Source organism: Lutra lutra, chromosome 3 (genome assembly GCF_902655055.1).
Source record: "Lutra lutra chromosome 3, mLutLut1.2, whole genome shotgun sequence".
NCBI lineage: Eukaryota > Metazoa > Chordata > Mammalia > Carnivora > Mustelidae > Lutra > Lutra lutra.
In genome coordinates, this window is record NC_062280.1 from 31992213 (window position 1) to 32015269 (window position 23057).

General features: G+C 39.0%; 1 long non-coding RNA gene across 1 annotated transcript; it reads right to left on the reverse strand.

Annotated features, from left to right (window-relative positions):
- Positions 1-8917: 8917 nt before the first annotated feature.
- On the reverse strand, positions 8918-22505 carry LOC125095744 (uncharacterized). Its single transcript, XR_007125937.1, has 3 exons — positions 22326-22505; positions 17230-17441; positions 8918-9428 (listed from the first exon to the last, which is right to left on the reverse strand). It is a non-coding gene; the product is annotated as an uncharacterized LOC125095744 (long non-coding RNA).
- Positions 22506-23057: the final 552 nt, after the last annotated feature.

Here is a 23057-nt window from a genome sequence, read left to right on the forward strand (position 1 = left end):
TCTACGGTGTTGGACATAATGTGGTATACTTGGCAGATGGTGTGCTGTCTTGGCTGGAGGGCAATCTCTGACTCATAGCACCTGTTTTCCGTTCAGTCATAAATGTGTAGCTACAAATTAAGATAAGGCTACAGCAGAAAGGAAAATGGTACCAGGGAACCAAACCTAGACAGGGGAGATCTGATACTTGGGTGGGAGGTAACCAGCAGCCTGGAGGTGTAGGAGTAGAAGCCACATGTGTCGTGGCTCTGTGGCAGAAGCATATGTTTCCTGGGAACAGAGAGGCTCCAGGTTGGAGGGGTGAGTAAGGGGGAAGACAGTGGGTGATGGTGTTGCAGAAAGGGCTCAACCCTGCAGAGCCTTGTGGACCACTGAAAATGCTTTCATCTTTATCTTAAGAACAGTGAAAATGAATGGAAGAGTTTTATGATGGGGGAATGATGTAATTCGATTTTTAAAAATTTTTAAAAATGTCTAGCGTCAGTGTGAAGAGTAGACAGGATTGAGGCCAGGATATGGGGAGGCCTATTAGGGGGCTATTCTGGACAGGAAACAAATAATAGAAACTTGAATAGGGGAGTGAATTGGGGAGTGACATACCAGATGGGGAGAATTTGGGTAGATTCGAATTTAAATTATTCCCAGAACTCCTAAGAGCCAGATTAAGTACTCACATTAAATACTCAGGTAACATTTTTAAAAATTTTTAAATTTAAAGACACCTCCTTAAAGTTATGATTGCTCTATGGAGCTTATCATAAAATAAAGTCATTAAAATGATTTGGTTAAATTTTACTATTGAGGAGAAAGAAAAGGATGAAATTATACATGTATAATATAGTAGAAATAGTAAAACTATCTCTTTTAAGCTAGCTAGTTAAAAGAGCATTTGTTACCGTAGAACACACACACAAAAAAAATTACAAAATTTTAAGAGCAGATAATTGTCTTATTTTATAGCAGCTTCTTGAGATATACTTCACATACCACACAGTTCATCCATTTAATTTACAAAAAATCCATGCATTTCAATACTTTATAGTATTTTTACTGAGTTGCATATCTCATCACCAGTATCTAATTCTAGAACATTTTCATACTCCAGAAGGAAACCCCATACTCATGAGTAGTCACTATCCATTTCTTCCTGAAGAGATACTGATCTTTACTACCTAATGTGGACATTTCATATAAGTAGAATTACACACGATGTGGTCACTTGTGAATAGCTTCTTTCTCTTAGCATAATGTTTCTCTTAGCACATGTTTCTCTTGTAACATGTATTCTACTTAATTCCTTCATAATACCAGCTAATATTCCATTGCATGGATAAACTACCTTTTGTTTAACCATCTATCTATCCATGGACAGATATTTGGGTTATTTGCACTTTGGGGCCATAATAAATGATGCTTCTATGAACATCCATGTACAAATTGAGTGAATATATATTTTCATTTCTTTTGAGTATATACCTGGAGTGGAAGTGCTGGGTCATATGTAATCTTGTATTTAATCATTTGAGGAACTGCCCAATTGTTCTCCTAAGCAGCTGCTCCATTTCACATTTTCTTCAGCAATGTATAATTATAAAGTGACCTCTCCACATCCCCATCAACTCCTGTTACTATCGGTCCTTTTGATTCCAGTGGGTGTGAAGTGAAATCTCATTGTGGTTCTGCTTTGTGTTTCCCCAGTGACTAAATGTGTTGCGTATCTTTGCATACACCAACAAACCATTTGTACATCTTCTCTGGAAACATATTTATTCTTCCATTTGGAAGAATGCCTATTTCCTTTGCCTATTTTGAAATTTGATTATTTGTCTTTCTATTGTTGAGTTAAAGACTTATTTTTGTATTCTAGACACATGTGCCTTACTGATTATATGTTTTACCAACATTTTCTCCCATTCTCTGGGTTGTCTTTTCACTTTCTTGATGGTGTGCTCTGAAAAAGACATTTTTAAAAATTTGCATCATATCTGATTTATCTCTTTTTCTTTGGTTGCTGTGTTTTATTATCTTTTAGAAAAGAATGATTTTTATGAAACTATGGGATCATTCAACTGAGCTGTATATAAGATTCTTTTATATCTTTCCCCTGCCTACAAAAACAGAATCTAAGTACCATTTTCCTCAAGAGTTCAGTCATTTTCCCTAACACTTGGATTGCCTCTTCAAAGCTAAAAGACTATAAGTAAAGCCAGCCAACTCTATCTTTAGCAAAGGCAATTAAGCAGCATGTTTCAGGCTTATCACTTCTATGTCATTTTATTAGCTAAAGCAATTAGAAGAACTTATCATTTTTAAAAATCACATAATTATTGACTATCGCAGACCCTGTTACTGAGAAAGGTGATGACTTGTACACTGCTCAGAGGTAAAACGGAAATAAAGAGTGAAAAAGAAAGCCTGAAATATAAAGGTGAAAGGAGGAAAGAAATATAAATTATAATTAGAGTGAAACGCTGTGGAAACTTAATGCAGTTTTTAAGACTCTTTAACTCAAATTAATGAAAATGAAAGAGGCTCAATATTTGCATGGGTAGAATTTTGATTTAGAAAGTTAAATTATGTCTTTTAATGAAACCTCCCACCTATTCGTTTTTACTTAAAAGCTTTTAGGGAGCCAAGTAAAATGTTTTCAAGATCTAACTTATAAAATAATTAATAAATAGCATGGCATGTAGGCATGAATTTAAAGAGCATGCAACAAATCTTAATTTAAATCTTCTGAAAATCCACATGCTCCTTGAGGGCTGGGCTCCTCAATTGTTCACCTTTGGGGCTCCAGGGCTCAACCCGGGTCTGCACTGAGAAGGTGCTCAAAGACCGAAACTCTTCCATCGAATTAACCTTTGTTACAAAGTGTTCTGAATAAACTTAGAAGTAGCACGGACCTCCGAAAGTTCACTGTGGATATTTCTTCCTAGTTTTACTTTTAATAGCATAGGTCATTCTGTACGTGTGCTTTTCCCCCTTAAGTTTTCACTGAAAGTCATTGAGAGAACTCTTTTTAATTATCCCTCTTGTTTTACTGAGATCTAAAGGTTCACCTGCAGGACTAACCTATTTGGTTTGATCTGGATAACGTTAATGAAATTATGCTCTGGGACCAACCTATCACCTTTCAGCTTGAAAGCTGCCATCCTGCTTCTGTCTGTTTACAAAGCACGGTCTTCTGTCTCTAATTGTCTTCCAGCAGGAGACAAGGATCCCAGTACACGGGGAGGCTGGCACAGCGCAACATGAGCCACACATTTGTTCTGGATAACCACTTTTTCTTCATGCCCTTCCATTCTCTGTGCCTGCTCATATTCGGATCAGTTAACCCCCATCCTCACATAGATTTCTGCCTGAGAATCAAGGCCATGAAATCCAGATGGTCTCCTTCTGCCCCTCCTCCAGCTGTGCCCCATCTGCCTAGGGTAGGGGGTCCACAGAGTGAAGGGACTGTGCCCACCCAGAGTCTGGGACCACCACCCCCAAGCCATGGTTTAGTATCCTGGAGTTTATTGCTCAAATGCTGCCCCAAGTACACTTTCAAGACCTGGACAAGGCTTCTTTCCTGGGTCCATCCTTCTGTGGGCAGATCTTTAGGCCAAAGGGCCATCCAGGGGATGACTGTGTACAAGAGGGGCACAGACAGCTTGAGTATATGGGGACAAGGGTCCAAATGTGCAATTATTTAATATCTTCAATGGGTGGAATGAGAAGGGTATGAGCCCTTAGCGTGGATGGCCAGCCAACGCCAGCCCTGCTCATGCCACTGCATTTCAGTAATTTCAGAATTCTAGGTAGTCTTAGAATCCAAATTGTGTTTCCCTACGTTAGTACAAAAGATTATCTATCTAAGTAAGGGAACAGATTTTATTTAAAATATTAACTTGATTTCTAAATATGGTATATAGGTATCCGTTTCTACTTCCTCGCTAGACCCTGGTAATGTGAGCAGTGGGCCTGGTAGATTTAAAACCCAATTTCAGGGGACGCCTGGGTGGCTCAGTTGGTTAAGCAGCTGCCTTCGGCTCAGGTCATGATCCCAGCGTCCTGGGATCGAGTCCCACATCGGGCTCCTTGCTTGGCAGGGAGCCTGCTTCTCCCTCTGCCTCTGCCTGCCACTCTGTCTGCCTGTGCTCACTCTCGCTTCTCTCTCTATGACAAATAAATAAATAAAATCTTTAAAAAAAAAAAAAAACCAATTTCAGTTGATTCATTAGAACTCTTTAGTATGTCCCTATGTTGTGTTAGGCACTTTTTTAGACCCTAGGCATCAGCAGCAAACCAGACTGATAAAGTCCTGCTTTCAAGGAGCTTATGTTCCAACAAAAGAAGACAAGTGATGTTTAGGTAAACCAATGTATGCATTTATTTACTCATTCAACAATTATCAATTACCAAATTCTGTTCACAGCACTAGGGACTGTGAGCAAAACAGGCAAGCATTCCTGGCCTCATGGAGTCTATATTACAATTTTAAATATTAATAAAATAAACAAAGAAATAAAAATGGGTAAATTCTAGAGAATAACACTTGAGAGACATTGGCCCCATAGATGAGGCTGTCAGGAAGGCATCTCCAGTGGGATCTGTAGGATGAGAAGAAGCAAGGAGTGCAAAAAGCCAAGAAAAGAGCATCATATGGAAGGCAGAGCAGGTGCAAAGGCTAGGAAGTGAGAATCTGGGGTGTTCAAGGAGCAGAGGAAAACACACATGGCTGGAGCATCATAAAGCAGGTGGTGACTGTTGCTACACAGTCAAGAAGGAGGCAACTGAGGGTGTTTTTATTCATCATGCATTAGAGCTAAGTCCCTGCTTCCTGTGTTCTCTGGGGGTGTCGGGAAAGGGACAATGAAAGACTGCAGTAGGAAACAGCACCTGTGAAAGGAAAGATACCCCATAATCCAGCCCATTCCTGCAGAGTGTGCACTTAGGCGTGGAAGTCCTCAACAGCAAAGTGAAAGGTGTGTCAAGTCCTCCACAGCAGACCCCCAAGGGTCTGTGGCTGCCAATAAGCTAGAGCAGTGCTCACTATACATCCCATCCAACAAGTCTCTGGATGAGCCTGGACATGGTCCACTGTCTGTAACTACTGACTGACATGCTTCAGGCTAAGGAACACTGGCTCTTGGAAGAAACTAACCTACAGCCTTGTCTGCATGCCAGACACTGACTTAATGCTTCCTGCAATTTCCCTCACTCAAATGAAGTCTCACAAATTAACCATGGAGGGATCATTATCTCTTTTTAATAGGAGAGACCAGAGCGCAAAAAGGAGAAGCAAATTTTTCCAAATCACATGTTGATAAATAGTGGATCTCTGCAGGACCTGATGCCACCTGCCTCAGCAAACAGAATATGGTCACTGGCCTGATTTGCACCAAGCAGTGAGTGCCCACTCTGGAGCAAGACACACCTGGAATCCCAGTTTAGCTACTGTGCCACTGTGTGACCTTGAGTGAATTATTTCACTCTTCTGAGTCTCAATTTTCTTCTCTATAAAGTGGAGACAATTGCACGGTGATCTACTCTAGCAAATTAATTGAACCCAAAGAGAGAGTCCTTGTAACCTCCAGTCTATGGCCAGAAGCACAGGCGGTAATGTCAGCATGCCATTGCTGTCTGAAATGGGAGAGAGGGCAGTTTTGTGGGACTGAGCCCTTGACTTATGGAATCTCACACTATGCCCAAGTAGACAGTGTCTGAACTGAGTTGAATTGCAGGACACACAGCTGGTATCAAAGCATTGCTTGGTGGTATGGGGAAACACGCCCCACCACCATGATGGAATTGAGTGCTCAGATCCTTTAGCATGTCAAGTGTCTGGATTGTAACAAGCACTAAACAAATGTTCACTGGTTGTATTATTATTCCTTGCTTTGCTGCTCTCTTCTGTTCAGCACTTGCCGTGGAGTCCCAGTTGTTTACTTATCCTAAGTGTTCTTTCACCAGCAACTACCAGACATTTACTTAAATATGTGCCAGAGCTTGTCAAGTAGAGGGTGCTACGAGTGAAATATGAGTCATGATCTCTCGAAGAGCAAACCATCCATCTGGAGAGTCAACACCAATACTCGCAAAGGAGTTCAATGCTAGGCAGTGAGTTACTGAAACAGCTGAGAAATGGTCATCCTTATGGGTGGGTATGTCTTCTTCATTTGAAGCATCTCTTGATTTTTTGCTGAGTAGCCTGAGCCTCCATGGGACACTCTAATTCAGAGCCTGGTGAATGACACACAATTGTCTTTCTCTTCTCTTGCTAAATTAATCTGTCATGAAGATAACACCTGCATAAGGACTAGTCATCATCCTTAGAGGTTTCACAAATAAAACCCAAGAACTACTGGAGCAGAATCAAAATCTACTGTATATTTATGTACACTTGAATATCCAGGCTTCTTTATGGCTTCTAGCAAGGTTTAAATATTTCTTCCTTGTACCAGATTTATTGAAAACATGGGGCACATACTTTGGGCAAGTGGTGGAAAGGGTTGCATGTATTTAGGAGAAGGTAGGGTGATTAGCTCCATCTCCACCATCATGCTCATGCACATTCACTTAAAGTCTTTCTGGCCAGCTCATTCACAACCCTCACAGGAGTCTTTTGTAGGCTTCCATTTCCCATCTGGGACAGCTGCTTTCTGCATTGTATACAAGACTCCTGTCTTTATAAATGAGATCACGTTATTCATGAAGTACTGGGAGTCCATTGACAGGACGAGCAACTGGGTACATTTAAGGTATTGGCATTGATATTATTTTTTGTTCCTTTTTATTTTTTTAGAGAGAGAGAGCAGGGGAGAGGGGCAGAGAGAGAAGGAGGGAGCAAATCTTAAGCAGGCTCCATGCCCAATGCAGACCCCAACCTGGGGCTCAATCTCACAACCCTGAGATCATGACCTGAGCCAAAATCAAGAGTTGGACACTTAACTGAATGAGCACCTTGGTGCTCCTTTATTGCTTTTTATTCTTAATGGCTAAAGAGAGACATGAGTGATCTAAAATAGTGGTTTTCAATCTATGTTGCTTGCAAGTCACAATAAAATATACATATAATGTATACCTTAATGCAGTAACTAATTCTGAAAATAAAGTTTCATGTTTTATTACTTACCCTTCCTAAGGGCCATATATTCTGATAGTTTCTATTCTATTAAAACAAAAAAAAAAGCACTGGTTGCAATCTACTCAGCTGATTTTATGACCCATTAATAAGCCAAAACTTGTGGTTTATAAAACACTCTTGAAAAGTCTAAAACAGATCCATATCCATGGACATATCCATGTCTTAGTGTAAGACAAAGTAGGGTCAAGTCACATATACTCCCCTCTCCCAAACAACATGTGCACATATGCACTCAGGAACTACTCATTTTTTTAGAGGACATAATATTAATCCAAGATAATTGGTCACTTCCCTGATTATTCTCTTGGTACTCAAGAGAGAACAGAGTTGCTCATTAGATGAGCTATTTGCATCCAATTTCCAATATGTCATTTTATTTTAGGAACACAAAAACCACAAAACATGAGCCTTCTGAGAAGTATGCATATTTACATGTACTTCTAATTTAGAAGTCTTCAACAAGAAGATTTTTCTCCTGAGATTTTTGGGTGGGTTCATTTGTTAATAGAAAATGCAAACATGAATAGTTTCATTTTTAAAACATTGCAAGTATAGCTTTATTATGAATAAAGGATGAGGATAAGAAATAGTGGAAATTGGGGGGGAGAAAAGAAAAGGAATAGAATTGGAGAGGGTAAAATACAGATTTAAAGCATATTTTGTTGCAGGGTGCCTGGGTGGTTCAGTCGGCTAAATGTCTGCCTTCAGTGAGGTCATGATCCCAGGGTCCTGGGACTGAGCCCCGCATCAGGCTCCCTGCTCAGCAAAGAGCCTGCTTCTCCCTCTCCTTTTGCTGCTCCCTGCCCCTCCAGCTTCTCTCTCTCATGCTCTCTTAAATAAATAAATAAATAAATAAATAAATAAATAAAATTTTTAAAAAGACATTTTTTGCTGCTTATAAATCTTTTAATATATTATTGTAATTAACATTAATTAAATATTCTATGTTTATAGTATAATGCCAGCCAAAATACAGCTCACTAAAAGCAATGTTGGTTTTTACTTATGAATAGAATTTATGACATATTTACACGCTTGCTATATAAATTCCTTTCTTTCTCAAGAAGATTTTGAATAAATTATGCTTAGGAGTTTTGTTTTGTTTCTCTAATTAGTAAATTTTTATTTTTACAGCAGTTTTAGGTTCACAGCAAAACTGAGGGAAAGTACACAATTCCTACATATCCCCTTTCCCCAGACATGTACAGTCTCCCCTACTACCAACATCCCATCCCACAGTAGTACACCTATTATACCCTATGAACATACACTGACACACCATTATCACTCAAAGTTCATAGTTTACATCATTAGTGTTCCTTCCTGATGTTTTACATTCTAGGGTTTGGATAAATGTGTAATGATGGGTATCCACCATAATAATATCATACACAGTGGTTTCATTGATCCTCTGTACTCTACCTATTCATCTTTCTCTCTAACGCCTGGTACCGATGATCATTTTACCGTTTCCATAGATTTTATTAATCTCTCTTTAGCTTTGCCTTTTCCAAAACATCATTTAGTTGGAATCATATAGTATGGAACCCTTTTCAGATTGGACTCCTTCACTTAGTAATATGCATTTAAGTTTCTTCCATATTTCTTCATGACTTGATAGCTCATTTCTTTTTAGCACTGAGCAATTTTTCCATTGTCTAAGGGTATCTGTTCACCTACTGTTTTTATCTGTTCACCTACTGAAAGACATCTTGGTTGCTTCCAAATTTTGACAATGATAAATAGCTATTATAAACACACATGTGCAATTTTGGTGTGGACATCAATTTCTTATGCCTTTGAGTAAATATCAAAGAGGACAATTGCTAGATTACATGGTAAGAATATGTCTGGTTTTGTAAGAAACTGTCAAACTGTCTTTTAAAGTGACTGTACCATTTTGCATTCTTACCAGCAATGAATGAGGGTTCCTGTTGTTCTGCATCCATGTCAGCATTTGGAATTGTCAGTGTTTGGGATTTGGCCATTCTGATAGCTACAGAGTACTATCTCGTTTTAATTTGCAATTCTTGAGGACATGTGATGTTGAACATCTTTTCACACATTTGTTTGTATTCCAATATCTTTCTTGGTGAGAAATGTCTATCTTTTGTCATTTTTCCAATCAGGTTGTTTATTTTCTTATCGTTGAGTTAGTTCTAAGAGTTCTTTGTGTATTTTGGATAGTAGTCCTCTATCAAATGTGTCTTTTGCAATATTTTCTCCCAGTCTATGGCCATCTTGATTCTTGATGTTTGTAGATTTTAGTGTTCCCAAACATGTAAATCTAAGCAGCTTCCTAAGAAAAGAGAAATATTTATATAATTTTCAGATTGAATTCTCAGGTAAATTAATCTCTGGTATTTCATTTGCATCAATACAGATTGTAGAGCCCTTGATAAAACCATGTTCCTTTCAGAAATAAAGGATAAGACCCAAAAATACACTTTTGTCTTCTCCAATTTATTTTTTTTACAGACCTTTAATTTTCCATAGCAAGTAAAATTTAATCACTCACAAACTGTTTGCCTTTTTAGGGGGAGGTATAAGAAACCAAAATGGTGTTTTTAATAAAATAAAAAATAGATACTATGGGCAAAAAAATGGGGGGGGGGGCAAACAGATCAATGGAACAGAACAGGGAGGCCAGAAATAGACACACATACATACAGTCAAGTGATCTTTGACTAAAAAGTGAAAGCAATATAATGGGGCAAAGACAGTTTCTTCAACAACTGGGGCTAGAACAACATGGAATGAAATGAGTCTAGACACTGACCCTTCACAAAAATTAACACAAAATGGGGGTGCCTGGGTGGCTCAGTGGGTTAAACCTCTGCCTTTGGCTCAGGTCATTATCCCAGGATCTTGGGATCGAGCCCCACATTGGGCTCTCTGCTCTGCGGGGAGCCTGCTTCCTCCTCTCTCTCTGCCTGCCTCTCTGCCTACTTGTGAACTCTATCAAATAAATAAATAAAATCTTAAAAAAAATTTAATACAAAATGGATGACAAACTCAAATGTAAAATGCAAAACTATATAATTGCCAGAAGATAATATTGATAATACTGGGTGTGACAATAACTTTCTAGATACCACACCAAAGGTTGGCCCATGAAAGAAGTAACTGATAAGCTGGACTTCATTAAATTTAGGAACTGCTCTATTAAAAAAAAAATGTCAAGAGAATGAGAAGACAAACCACAGATTGAGAGAAAATACTTTTAAAAGACATGTATGTCTGATAAAGGACTGTTATCCAAAATACCCAAAGAACTCTTAAAATTCAACAGTAAGAAAACAGAAAACTCAATTTGAAAATGGACAAATACTTTAACAGACACTTCACTGAAGATACACAGACGATGAACATATGCAAGGAAAGATGCTCCACACCATCTATCATCAGGGAAATGCAAATGAAAACAATGATAAGATATTACTCCACACTAACTAAAATGGCCAAAATCCAAAACACTGACAGCACCAAACATTGATGAGGATGTGGATCAACAGGAACTTCCATTCATTGCTGGTGGGAATGCAAAATGGTACAGTCACTTTGGAAGACAGTTTAGCAGTTTCTTTTAAGCTAAATATACTCTTACCATACAATCCAACAATTATGCTCCTTGATATTTACCCAAAAGGTTTGGAAACTCATATTTACACTAAAACCTGCACACAGATGTTTATAACAGCTTTATTCACAATTGTCAAAATTTGGAAGCAACCAAGATGCCTTTTTGTAGGTGAATAGATAAACTGTGGTATGTCCAGGCAATGGAATATTATTCAATGCTCAAAAAAAATGAGCTATCAAGGCATAAAAAGTCATGGAGAAATCTTAGGTGCATATTACTAAGTGTGAGAAGCCAATCTGAAAAGGTTACATACTGTATGACTTAAACTATGTGACATTCTGGAAAAGGAAAAACTGCTTGCTAGGGTATAAGAAGGGATGAATAGGCTGAGCCCAGAGGATTTTTAGGGCAGTGAAAATATTCTGTATAATACTTTAATGGTGGATACACGTCATTATATATTTGACCAAACCCACAGCATTTACAACACTGAGAGTGAACTCTAATGTAAACTCTGGACTTTGGGTGATAATGACATGTCACTGTAGGCTCCTCAGTTATAATAAATGTGCCATTGTGGTGGGAAATGCTGATAACAGGAGGACCTATGCATGTGTGGGTGCATAGGTCTCTAGGATCTCTCTGTACTTTTCCCTCAGATTTTCTGTAAACCTAAATCTTCTCCAAAAAAATAAAGTATTAATTAAAGAAGAAAGAGTTAAAGCATTAGAACAGTTGTGTAAGACAAAAAACTGCTAGGTTGACTTTATTAGTAAGTGGTTAAAAATTACAAATATTTTGAGTATAGACATTTTTCTATATGTGAAAAAGACGAGCCCTATTCTTCATATAACTTTATATAACTAAAAATATAAAAATACTTATTTCTATTACTGTTGTATACAAGCATGAGGAAACACTTAACAGATCCTTCTTTGTTTCCATATTTCTCTGGGATGTCATAAATTCTGACTTTAGGTATGCATGAACGGTCATGTTGATTTTCAACACAGAAGAGGAAACTATTCTGACTGTTGAATTACGTTTAATATTTAAAGAGCATTTTTATGCCTCCAAAATACTTCATCTACATTAAACACTGAAAACAGGAAAAGGATGGGTAACCTCATCCAATATTAGGCAAGAATTCTTCAATCACTATTGTGCTACAAAGCTCAAAAAAAAAAAAAGAGTATTCACTAGTTGTCAACATTTAATTAGATAGATTTCCTTTCTAAGGAAAGTTCATTTTTTCCAAATAATGTTTGTGCCTCCTGCCTCTGGAGGTCCTTTCTACCAATGCTAACATAAAGTCCCATGAAAAATCTAGCTTGACCTTGCATTGTTGATTGGGTATGATTTGCTCACCATCATTTAAGCTTTCAACAGTAGCATTCTGGAACTGTCTAGCGATAACTTAGCCATTACGCAAGCGTAGTTTGGGGTAGGATATAAAAACATTTGAGATTCTTATGTGATCACAATATATTCTGGGTTTGACTGAAAGAGCCACCCTTAAATTACTCAAATTTATAGGCATTAATACACAGATCTGGGATTTGGGTAATAGAAGCTGTCATTTTTATCTAGACGCAGTTCTGAATGAATAACCCAGAAGTGAGACACCTAGAAGCTGAATAAATCAAGTGGGATTTCTAGCAACTATCTCTGTAATTACTTCAATTATTCATGAGGCTCTGAATGTGGATTCTTGACCTATGAGATCTTGGAGGTCAAAAGACTTAGCTTCTATCCAGGACACCAATAACTACCAAAAAATACTTATTTTCCTGCTCTACATGTCAGCTGGAATGTCTTCACCAAATTTATTTTTACTTTCTCTCCTCCAATTTAGAAAAAAGAACCAAAGCAGTTATAAAAATATATGAGATTCAGCCATGTCTGAAACCAAGCCTTAGGAACTCTGAAGAAGTGAAAAAATCGGGCCTCTGAGAATAGTCAGTTTGGTCCCCATAGGGGAAAGACTTTGTCAGGACCCTGCAAAGCCAAGGAGAGGCAGCATCTCCAGCACAGACAAGGGTTACATTACCCAGGATTTTTGAAGTTCCTATAAAAATAGCATCTAGATTTTTTTTAAGATTTTATTTATTTATTTGACAGACAGAGATCACAAGTAGGCAGAGAGGCAGGCAGAGAGAGAGAGGGGAAGCAGGCTCCTTGCTTAGCAGAGAACCCGATGCGGGACTCGATCCCAAGACCCTGGGATCATGACCTGAGCTGAAGGCAGAGGCTTAACCCACTGAGCCACCCAGGCGCCTCTAGCATCTAGATTTTAATTCAACACTGACAGCTAATTTAAAACATGGATGTGCAGAACCTGGGAGCAAAGTCCAAGAGGAGGGAAAGGGAAATTAGTGTTCATTGAGAGCAGATTATTCTAATAATCACTATTATTATTATTATTATTATTAATAATAATAGTAAACCAAAAAAAAAAAAAAAACCCTAACATTTACAGTGTACTTAAATTGTACCAGGCACTGTTTTGTGAGTTTTCTCTAGACATCGTGTCACATATACAAGAGGCCATGTAATCCTCACAACAGGCCTATGAGGTAGGCCCTATCATTATCCTTCAGAGAGTAGCCTCTCTTCATGTGTCGTGGTTTTTTTGATGCTAGACTCAGTTCTCCGCCCCAACCAAAAAATAAGACAGTAAGTTGTAACTGCAAACACATGAGAACATGATGTATGTTTCATAAGAAGATGAGAAAATATACCACACATCCTACAAGGCTTCATTCATCTCCATGCTAGATATTTTGGTTCTCATTACACAACTATCTTCATGGATAGAGCCTCTAGAAATTATCCTCTCATCCAGACCCTGAGCATGAAGTCCACTCAGCAAGACAAAGCCTGGTTGCCACGCTACCCAGTCTCCCCTCAGGAACAGTTTATGTGCCATCTATTTCCCCTTACAACTGATTCCAGGTGATTTTATCTCTACCTTAAGTGCTCATCAAATTAGTCATCCAACCAGCAGGACTTTTCCTTGGGGGAGAAAGTTGATGTCAAGGAAATGAAGTGTCCTCTACATCATCATATAGTGTTTCACACACCATTTATCAACTGTTACTAGTTTTTCACCACCACATTAGCAGGTAGGTATTATCACATCCTAGTTTAAAGGTAGGAGGCCTGAGCTTTAGAAGTTAAATAATTCAGGGTTACAAATAGGGTTCCATCCTGGTTTGCCTGAGACTATTCCCATTTTAATATAGAAAGTTTCAGGTTCTGGAGCACCCCTCAACCCTAGGCAAATTAGGGCCATTGGTCATCCTAATACTAATAAACTAGTAATGGGTGTTTTCCAGCTCAGGTCTTCTGACTCTCCAAGAAGTTATCCAATGAACACTTTCTGAAGAGAGAGATTTAGAGAAAAAAAAAAAAAAGAGGGAAAGATGGAAGGAAGGAAAAAAGGAAGGGGGGAGAGAGGAAGGAAGGGAGAGAGGGAAGAAAGAAGGGAGGGAGGAAAGAAAAACAGTGAAAATAAAAGGGAAGTAGAAGCTTCATGGTGACTTAATATCTCATGAGTCTTAATGTTATACTATCCATAATTTACTCTATACACAGAGTGAGTTATAGATAGATGAATAGATATGATGATGATGATGATGATAGAGGATATATATATGAGGATAGATGATAGGTATATAGAAAGATAGATAGATAGAAAACTGGCTAGTATTTAAGGGGCCCAAGTCATAAATAATCTATAATGTTTACCTAGCATCCAAACCACAAACACTTGAATTCTCTCTATCTAGATCAGCACTATAGAGGTAGCTTATCTGCATAAGGAATAGTAGAAATAATGTTTCATGGGTGAAATGAGCGATATTTAATCACAGTGGATTAGATATAGGAACCTAGCCAGCCCAGCAGCCTGACACCTTTCCAAGTGGTGTCCTTGGCCTCCAGTTTGGTCCTGAATCCCACAGCTTCAGGGAGGATTCTGTCACCTTATTCCAACAGAAGGATTAGCTGAATCCTCCTGCTGGAATAGTTTCAAATCTGCCTCCAAAGAATCCTTCATGTGGAGAACTTGCTACCAGATGGTGTGATACAATGAAAGACCGGAGACTGAAGGACAGAGAATGAGACCTCACTAACCACAGGAGGAGGAAGAGCCAGCCAAACAGTTGGTTTCTGGCTGGTTGCTGACAATTGCTTGCAGGAGTAGAAAACTTCTATGAAGTTATAACATACCACATGGTTGCAAGGCTGTAGAGGAGGAAACGTATAGCCTTTACCTACCTCAGACTACTGGAGGCTTCTGATATCTACCAAAATAAACCTATTTTGGCTGGGCTGGCTGTAACTGGCTGGGCTAACACAGGTCTATTCTCACCCCTGATCTGCTCTTGTGGGCAACCTCACTCATACCACAAAATTAATAATAATAAAATTTAAAAACCCTCCTTTAAGGAATAATACGTAAAATTTACATGCTTTAGCCAGAATGACTTTAGACAGTTGTCCATGAAATAAGACTTCTATTTCCACAAAGGCTATAATATATGAGCTCTTGAAGAAAGAATAGAATGAGCTATGATGATAGTTACCCAGCATCTAATTAAAACAAAAGAGCCTGAAAATGGCTTTCTTATTATAAGTGGTATTATTAAAGATGACAGATTGTCCTAGCTGCACTGCCCCAGCAAAGGACATCCTCTTTGCTTCTGGGAAGAGGAGAGTTAATCAGAACAAAATATGACTGTTAAAAATCCCTCCAATGTCCATGCTTGGAGATTTGTGTTCCGTTCATTGATTCTTTACCACCTCTTCTACTTTTGCCAACCCACTAAAACCCTTGTTGGGCCAGAAATTCAACTTCTATAAAATGCTAATTCCTTCTCACTATAAAACATTTAATTGAGTTAATATTTCAAGGTTTTCATTATGATCATAAGGAAGCACTAATGGTGAGAGGGGGAAAAAACAGTCAGCAAAAATTCTATTACTTTTCCTTTAGTGAGTGTGGTCATTAGATCCTTCCTTAGGAAGATCTCATTTCCTGAGGGACCCGAACAATGATGAACTAAGAGGGAGAGTTGAAACAGATAAATACATAATCTTAACCAAATATAGGGAGAGTCAATCGAGGGCAAATTCAATAATGTCTACTCCTTGAGCGGGTTCCCTGCCCCATTTAATGTATTTCTCCCAGAAGAAATAGGCAAAGCAAATAACCATCCAGTGGCTCACCATCTGCATTCTTTTGCAAGTTAAATTTCATATTTCCTTTGTGGTTTTTCAATTTTTCATTTTTAAGTTTTTTTTACATAACTATAACTTCTTCGGGAAATAAATGAGTGTGGCTAATACTATGATGCATGGCATATTCCTTTAATGGAACTATTCACTTTGCAAGAATTCTTCAAGTGATGCATAGGGCTGAACATTTTACCCAAAAGCAGAATTTTTTTTTTAGGGAGGAGGAGGAGGGGCAGAGGAAGAGAGAGAATCTCAAGCAGTCTCCATGCTGAGTGTGGAGTCCAAGGTAGGGCTCGATTTCATGATCCTGAGATCATGACCTGAGCTGAAATGAAGAGTCAGATGCTTAACCAAGTGAGCCACCCAGGCACCCCCAAAGCAGAGACTTTTTAAGGTGGTAACAAAAATATTTCTGAGCTCATTATGCTTAAGAGTATAGAAAAGGAAGGGTTTTCTTTTTTCTCTGCCCTCAATTTTAAGGCCTCCACAGAATAAGCTCTAACGGGCCCACTGATCTTTTGTGTCTAAGAATTCAATCTCAAAAACTCTGCACAGAAATAAGAGCATCACTTGATGTAAAAACAATTTAAAATGAGGACGAGAATTGGCATAAGAAAATCTGAGGTATTGAACTCTTTGGTTTGTACAAACTTCTAAACTTTCCAAGCCAAACATTTGAGACAGGAAAGGTCAAGTTGGGATTCAATGAATACAGTGTTGAAAATAGGCAGTGGCAGAGGTTACAGGCTGAGAGGGCATAGTTGGCTCTGGATTGGGCTTCTCAGGTTACTTTGGGAGTGTTGTGTTCATTTCTAAACACTGTACATCAAGAAGGGTCTGCCCAATGTCACGTGAATAGCAGTGGGAGTGAGGCAGCAGATGAATCCTGGAGAAGGGAAAAAATCAGGACTCCAAAGTCACTACAGCAGAGGATGGGCCCTAAGACAAAATGAAGACAATTGGAGAAAAAAGGCAGGAGGACATATTTTAGCATAATCTAAGAAAGACTTTTCTAACTTTTGGAATTGTCCAAAAATAAAAAGATTTATTAAGGTATTGTACTTCCCATTCCTGGGACTGTTCAAACAGAGATTAAGGCTCTTGAGTGAGATGCTGGAGAAGGGAGCGAGATGCTTTTGGAATTTCTTCTGCTCTGCCTCTGAATTCCACAGTACTTACCAGGATAGGTATTATGATATGCTGGACCTCAGAAATAAAGTCTGTATCTGAAAGTTAAATAAGAACAAGAAAGTCAGCATAGTAAAACTCAACTTACAATATCTCCAATAAACTGGGTCTTATCTTTCTGTCCTAACAGGAAGTCTGCAGATAGTTCCTCTGTCCATTCTTATTAATATTTCCTTTCTTCTCCTTCAGGGTGGGAACAGATTTTAATTCATGGTAGCGTCCCCTTTATCCTGTGTTTTTACTTTCTCTTTTCTATGTTCTTTTTCTCACAGTATTTGGAGATATTCACATCTTCCCAAACTTAGAAAAAGAAAATTCAAGAATTACCTGGTGTCTCTTCTAGCTACACCTTTTCTCTCTCACTCTTTTCATGGTTAATCCCCCCAAACTATTGACTTACAAGCACTATATCCCATTCTTCAACTACACCATCCAAACTAACCCTAGGTCAGGATCCTTGGTCTTATAGTCATGCCTGACATGGTTAAACCCTTCCTTTCTATTCTGGTTGTCCTCTAGCCTCTCTGTTATCTTCTTCCTTTGTGGGCTTCTCTTTATATTCCCAATCTACAAATATTGGTTCTGCTTCTTTGTTCTACTCTTAATCCCCTCCATGGGAGACCCCACCCACATCCTTGGCTTTTCTCACAGCTATTTATACATTATAAATGCCAAAACCCGTATCTCTAGACTCTCAGGTGTTCCTTCAAAGCTCTTGTCCTCCAACCACCCTCCTTTACTCAACTAACTCCTACTCATCCTGCAGGATTCATCTCAAGTGTCACCATGGCTAGAAAGCCTTTCCTGATTTCCCTGTTTAGTGCTTCTTTGTGTCTGTATTCTTCTCAATCAAAGCAGTTATCACACTGTATAGGAACTATCTGTCAATATAGCTTTCAAGACTGTAAAATCCTTGGGCTCCTGGGTGGCTCAGTGGGTTAAGCCTCTGCCTTCAGCTTAGGTCATGATATCACGGTCCTCATCAGGCTCTCTGATCAGCAGGGAGCCTGCTTCCCCCTCGCCCTCTGCCTGCCTCTCTGCCTACTTGTGATCTCTCTGTCTCTGTCAAATAAATAAATAAAATCTTAAAAAAAAAAGACTGTAAAATTCTTGAGGCAGTAATTATGTTATATTTATCTTTGTGGCTGGCATATAAAAAATATTCAATAAAAGTTTATTGAACGAATAAGAGAATGGTGTTTGTCGATTATGGCAGACTCTGTACACAGGACCATTTTGTGGAGTAATGCAGCAGAACAACATTCTAGAATTTCTTCCTCATAAATTTGTAAGCAGGGATGGCATTTTGGAGCCTCATTTTTAACAAATATGTTTTCCTGAGATGAATAACTCAGTGACATTTATTGTTCAGCTCAAATAATAAATATTATTTATAGACAGTCTTTATATCTTCCTGTATAATAATAAGAATCATACATTTGTGAATTATTTTTTCTTAGGTTAATGTGCAATTCCTCAGTGACTTCTCCTTGATCTTCTTTGAGATGAGCCAGTGGGGAAATATTAAGAAAAAGGAAGAGGAAGAAGAATTGGGAGTTTGTATTTATTAGCTTATTATACTATGTAGTTAAAAGCAACTCTATTGAGCCCCTCCCCTGTATCAGCCAGGGTCCCCGTCAAAAAAAAAAAAAAAAAAAAAAAAAGATGGCATTCTCAGAGTTTAGCTAAGGAAAGCTTAATGAAGGGAACTTTGCAGGGTGTGTACAATGGATGTTGAGCCCCTTAAGGACTATTAGCAGCAGGAAGTAATATGAGCCCTAGGTCTGAAGGGGCAAGGGGAAAAATGGTGCGACAGGAGCCCAGATGAGAGTTGAAGCCACCACTCATCAGAAGTTGGGGTCATGGAAAGACATAGACACTATCAGTTGCAACAAAGATGGAGGATACATTCTCCAGGCTTTCCTCCTCAGTCAGGGTAATTTAGACTCCAGGTTTTCCTCCTCCCTTCTTCAGTTGCCTTCAGGTGCCTTTCCCTTAGAAGAACCCACCTGGAAACCAGGATGCAAGGGAGTGTAGCCCATGCATTCTGGAAGTTAGAAAAGGACAGGAAAAAAAAAGGACAGAGAACAGGAGGCCAAAGAGATGATATCCAGCCCACGCCCTGATTCTGCCTGGGTCTATTGTGGAGTACAGATTGGAAGAAGCAGTCCAGTGAAGGAGCTGATTGTTTCTCCTACTCTCTTTCTTGGCATATTTACATCAGTAAAATAAAAATCCTCTTAAATAATCTCCTCCCAACCAATTTACACATTAACCAGCTTCTGTCACCCTCTCCATACAACATCCTGCCTGCTACCCACCAGCCTTCCTCTCAGTTCCACCAGCCTTCCACTCGGTTCCACCAGCCTTCCACTCGGTTCCACCAGCCTTCCACTCGGTTCCACCAGCCTTCCACTCAGTTCCACCAACCTTCCACTCAGTTCCACCAGCCTTCCACTCAAGTGAGTCACCCACATCCCTGGAGTCACTGTATTTGTTTCTAAACCCGCTTACGCCAGTTGTACTCGCTGTTGCATTGTGCTAATTAGTGATCATGTCGACTATAAAAAATAAATACAAAATGGAAAAGGTCCTTAAACTTCCTCTCATTTTAACCTGCATTCACTCTATAGGTGATCTCAACCAGTTTCATGGTTTAAGTTATTATCTATACGACAAGAGTTTACAAAGATAATATCTCCTATCTGGATCACTACTCAACATCTTCATTTGAATATCTAACAAGTGTGACTAATTGAATGGATTCAAAACTGAGCTTTGGACCTCCATCACTATCACTGTTTTTCTGAACCCCCAGTCTCACCCATCTCAGTTAATGAACCTTATCCTGCTACTAACTCAGGCCAGAACACTTGGGTCTTTCCTTGATTTCTTCCTTTTAATCACATCCCATACCAAATCTGTTAGAAAATCTGTCGTCTTTCCATTTAAATTATATCCAAAGTCTAGTTACCTCTAATCACATCCATGACCATTTGAGCCACCCTCATCTTGCATCCAAACTGTTGCAAATCTTCTAACTCATCTCCTTACATCAACCCCTGTAGTCACAGTCTATTCTTAACCCAGCAGTGTGAACCTCATGACCGATCTTGTCATTCCTCTTCTTAAACAAATTGGTTTCCCCATTTTCCTCACAGTAGAAGCCAAAGTCCTTATCATGATCCACAAGACCCTCCTTGGGCCCCTCTCTGAGCTCATGTCTTTGTCTTTCCTTCTTGATGACCCTGCTCTCCCTGCACTAGCCTCCTAGCAGGTCCTTGAACATTCCAGACACAGACACAAACTAGGGCTTTGGATCTCATTGTTCTTTATACCTGGAATGTTCCCCAGATATCTCCACGGCTTAATCCCCCTCTGCTAAATCTTTGCTCAAATGTCAGCATGTCATTAAGAGTGATACCATTTAAAATTGCAAATCTTCCCCTGTGCTCCCATTCATTCTTATCTTATTATATTTTCCCCGCAGCATTTACCACCTTCTAACATAGTTTATAATTTTATTATTTATCATGCTTATTGCTTGATGTCTACTCTTAATAGAATGTAAGCTCCCAGGGTGCCTGGGTGGCTCAGTGGGTTAAGCCTCTGCCTTCGGCTCAGGTCATGATCTCAGGGTCCTGGGATCGAGTTCCGCATTGGGCTCTCTGCTCAGCGGGGAGCCTGCTCCCCTCTCTCTGTCTCTGCCTGCCTCTCTGTCTACTTGTGATCTCTCTCTCTGTCAAATAAATAAATAAAATATTTAAAAAAAAAAAGAATGTAAGCTCCCTATAGGCACATTATCATAGCCATTTTCTCACTGAAACAGCTAAAGTACTCAGAATAGTGACAGATATGTGGTAGGCAGGGGCTCAAATATTTGTTGAAATGATTCAAAAAATGTTTTAAGAAGTGCAACATTTTGAAAAGCACTGTTTCTGGTCATGTAAATTCGTTCTTGGTGTTGTGTTTCTAACTTATTTTATCTCTTTGATCCTTAGAGAAATCCAAGAAGAAAAAAAGAGAGAAGAAAAAGCAAGGTTTGTGAAATTTCTAGAAGGCAGAAAGTTTTACAAATTCAGAATATAACTGTCCTTAAAACTACCGAAGGAATAAAAAAAAAATAGAGTTTGCTCATCAGAATATAAAAATAAAATAGGATCCATCCTTTTTATGTAGGTGAGTCCTTATAACTCTTTTTTTAATACTCTATAAAATTATCATCCTTTCAGTTCCAGGTTTGGGAGATTTTTTCCTTTTAAAATTCTTCCTTTAAAAAAAAGTCACAAATCTAATAGGACAGAAACTCTTAAAACCACAGATATGATTAAGGCTCAGTTCCCTAATAAATGAGCAATGAGACACTTGTCAGCCCTTGAAATAATGAGCTGTGATCTATGATAAATGTGCCAATAACACATTTTCCAGAGCAGCATATTTCAGATTGGTAGGAAATAGTTGAATCACAGCAGGATCTTATTTTTACACAAATTACTTTAAACTCCAAACACATCTAAAATTAATTTCTTTCATCACATTAACACTGGGCTGTTAATCACTGGAAGTGTGCTGGTATTTGACAGACATAAAAAATAGATTTGCATTTGCAAAAGAAGGAGGGAACACATAAAGGGAGCGTGTTCCTCATGTAGAATAAAGTTTTACATATCCTGGTCCATAAAACATATGGCTTGTTTACTAGTCACAGATGATTGGAAAGGTGAGCGCAGTAATGGCTTAATGAACTTCAAATTAAAAGATCTGACCTTTCTTTAACAGCATACATGAATAAAGAACAATACATAATGCAATGTGCCTGCAACAAAGACTGAAATTACAAAATGTTTAAACCCCTTTAGTTAGTTTCTGAGATTTAACTTACACACTCATTCCAACACAAACACCCACACAAAAAAAGTTCATTGAATGTCTATGATTCTGTACTCACATATTGCTCAAAGTCTAGGGTAGAAGCTAATTCAAGAGACTTAATGCAATGATTACTGTGACAATGGAATATATAGGCTGCTGTGAGGATACAGGTAGAGGGTAAGCTAACAGCCTTCTCTGCAAAATAGGAACCACTAGGTAGTTCCTATCACAGAGGATTAAGATGAAGATGGAATAAGTTAATGCATGCGGAAGAGCTTAAACAGAACCTCGTCCTTGGTGAACATTCGGTACCTGTTGGCCTTTATCACAGGAGGCCTATTCAAGCTACACATTAAATATCCATGTCAAGACCAGAACTTGGCAGAAGGAATACATTAGTGGATCAAATGAAGATTGTTCCTGCCCATCTCATGGTGCTTCCGGCCTAGTGGGGAAAACTATAATGTAATAAGTGTCCCAAGAGACAAGGCAAAGTCCTGTGGAAAGGGAGAGCCAGGCCCCTAAGGAGTCTAGAACTCAGGGAAGTTCTGTAGCGACTGTATTAGAAACAGAACTGGCAGGTGCCCTCTCAGAATCCTGGCCGGTGGGTTCATAACAAGGGTTAAGTCATAGCATATCCCGGCTGGGGAATGTGCTGATCTGATAAGGCTGGAAAAGAATAAACCCCATAGGAGCAGTAAGGCTAAGACTACAGTAGCAGGGGAAGCACACCTGCGGTTGAATTCAGAGAATGCCTCATTAAGGGAGGCAGGACATAAAATTGTTGACTGAAGTGAATTTTGTCTGTCTGTCCCAGGAGATAGGATTTAACAAACCTGGCAATGATCCCAGGAGAGGGTGCTAAGTCATTCCTAGCATTGCTCCCAGAGGCATGAAAAAGCAATGGCCAATGCCCAGGGAGCAGAATTGTGGTGGCAGATGGTAGAGGAAGGGATTAAAAGGCTCAGGGAAGTGGGCATGCAGGAATGGACATACTGCGTCTGGCCAGTTCCATGGGAGGGCCCAGAAGACACAAGACACACC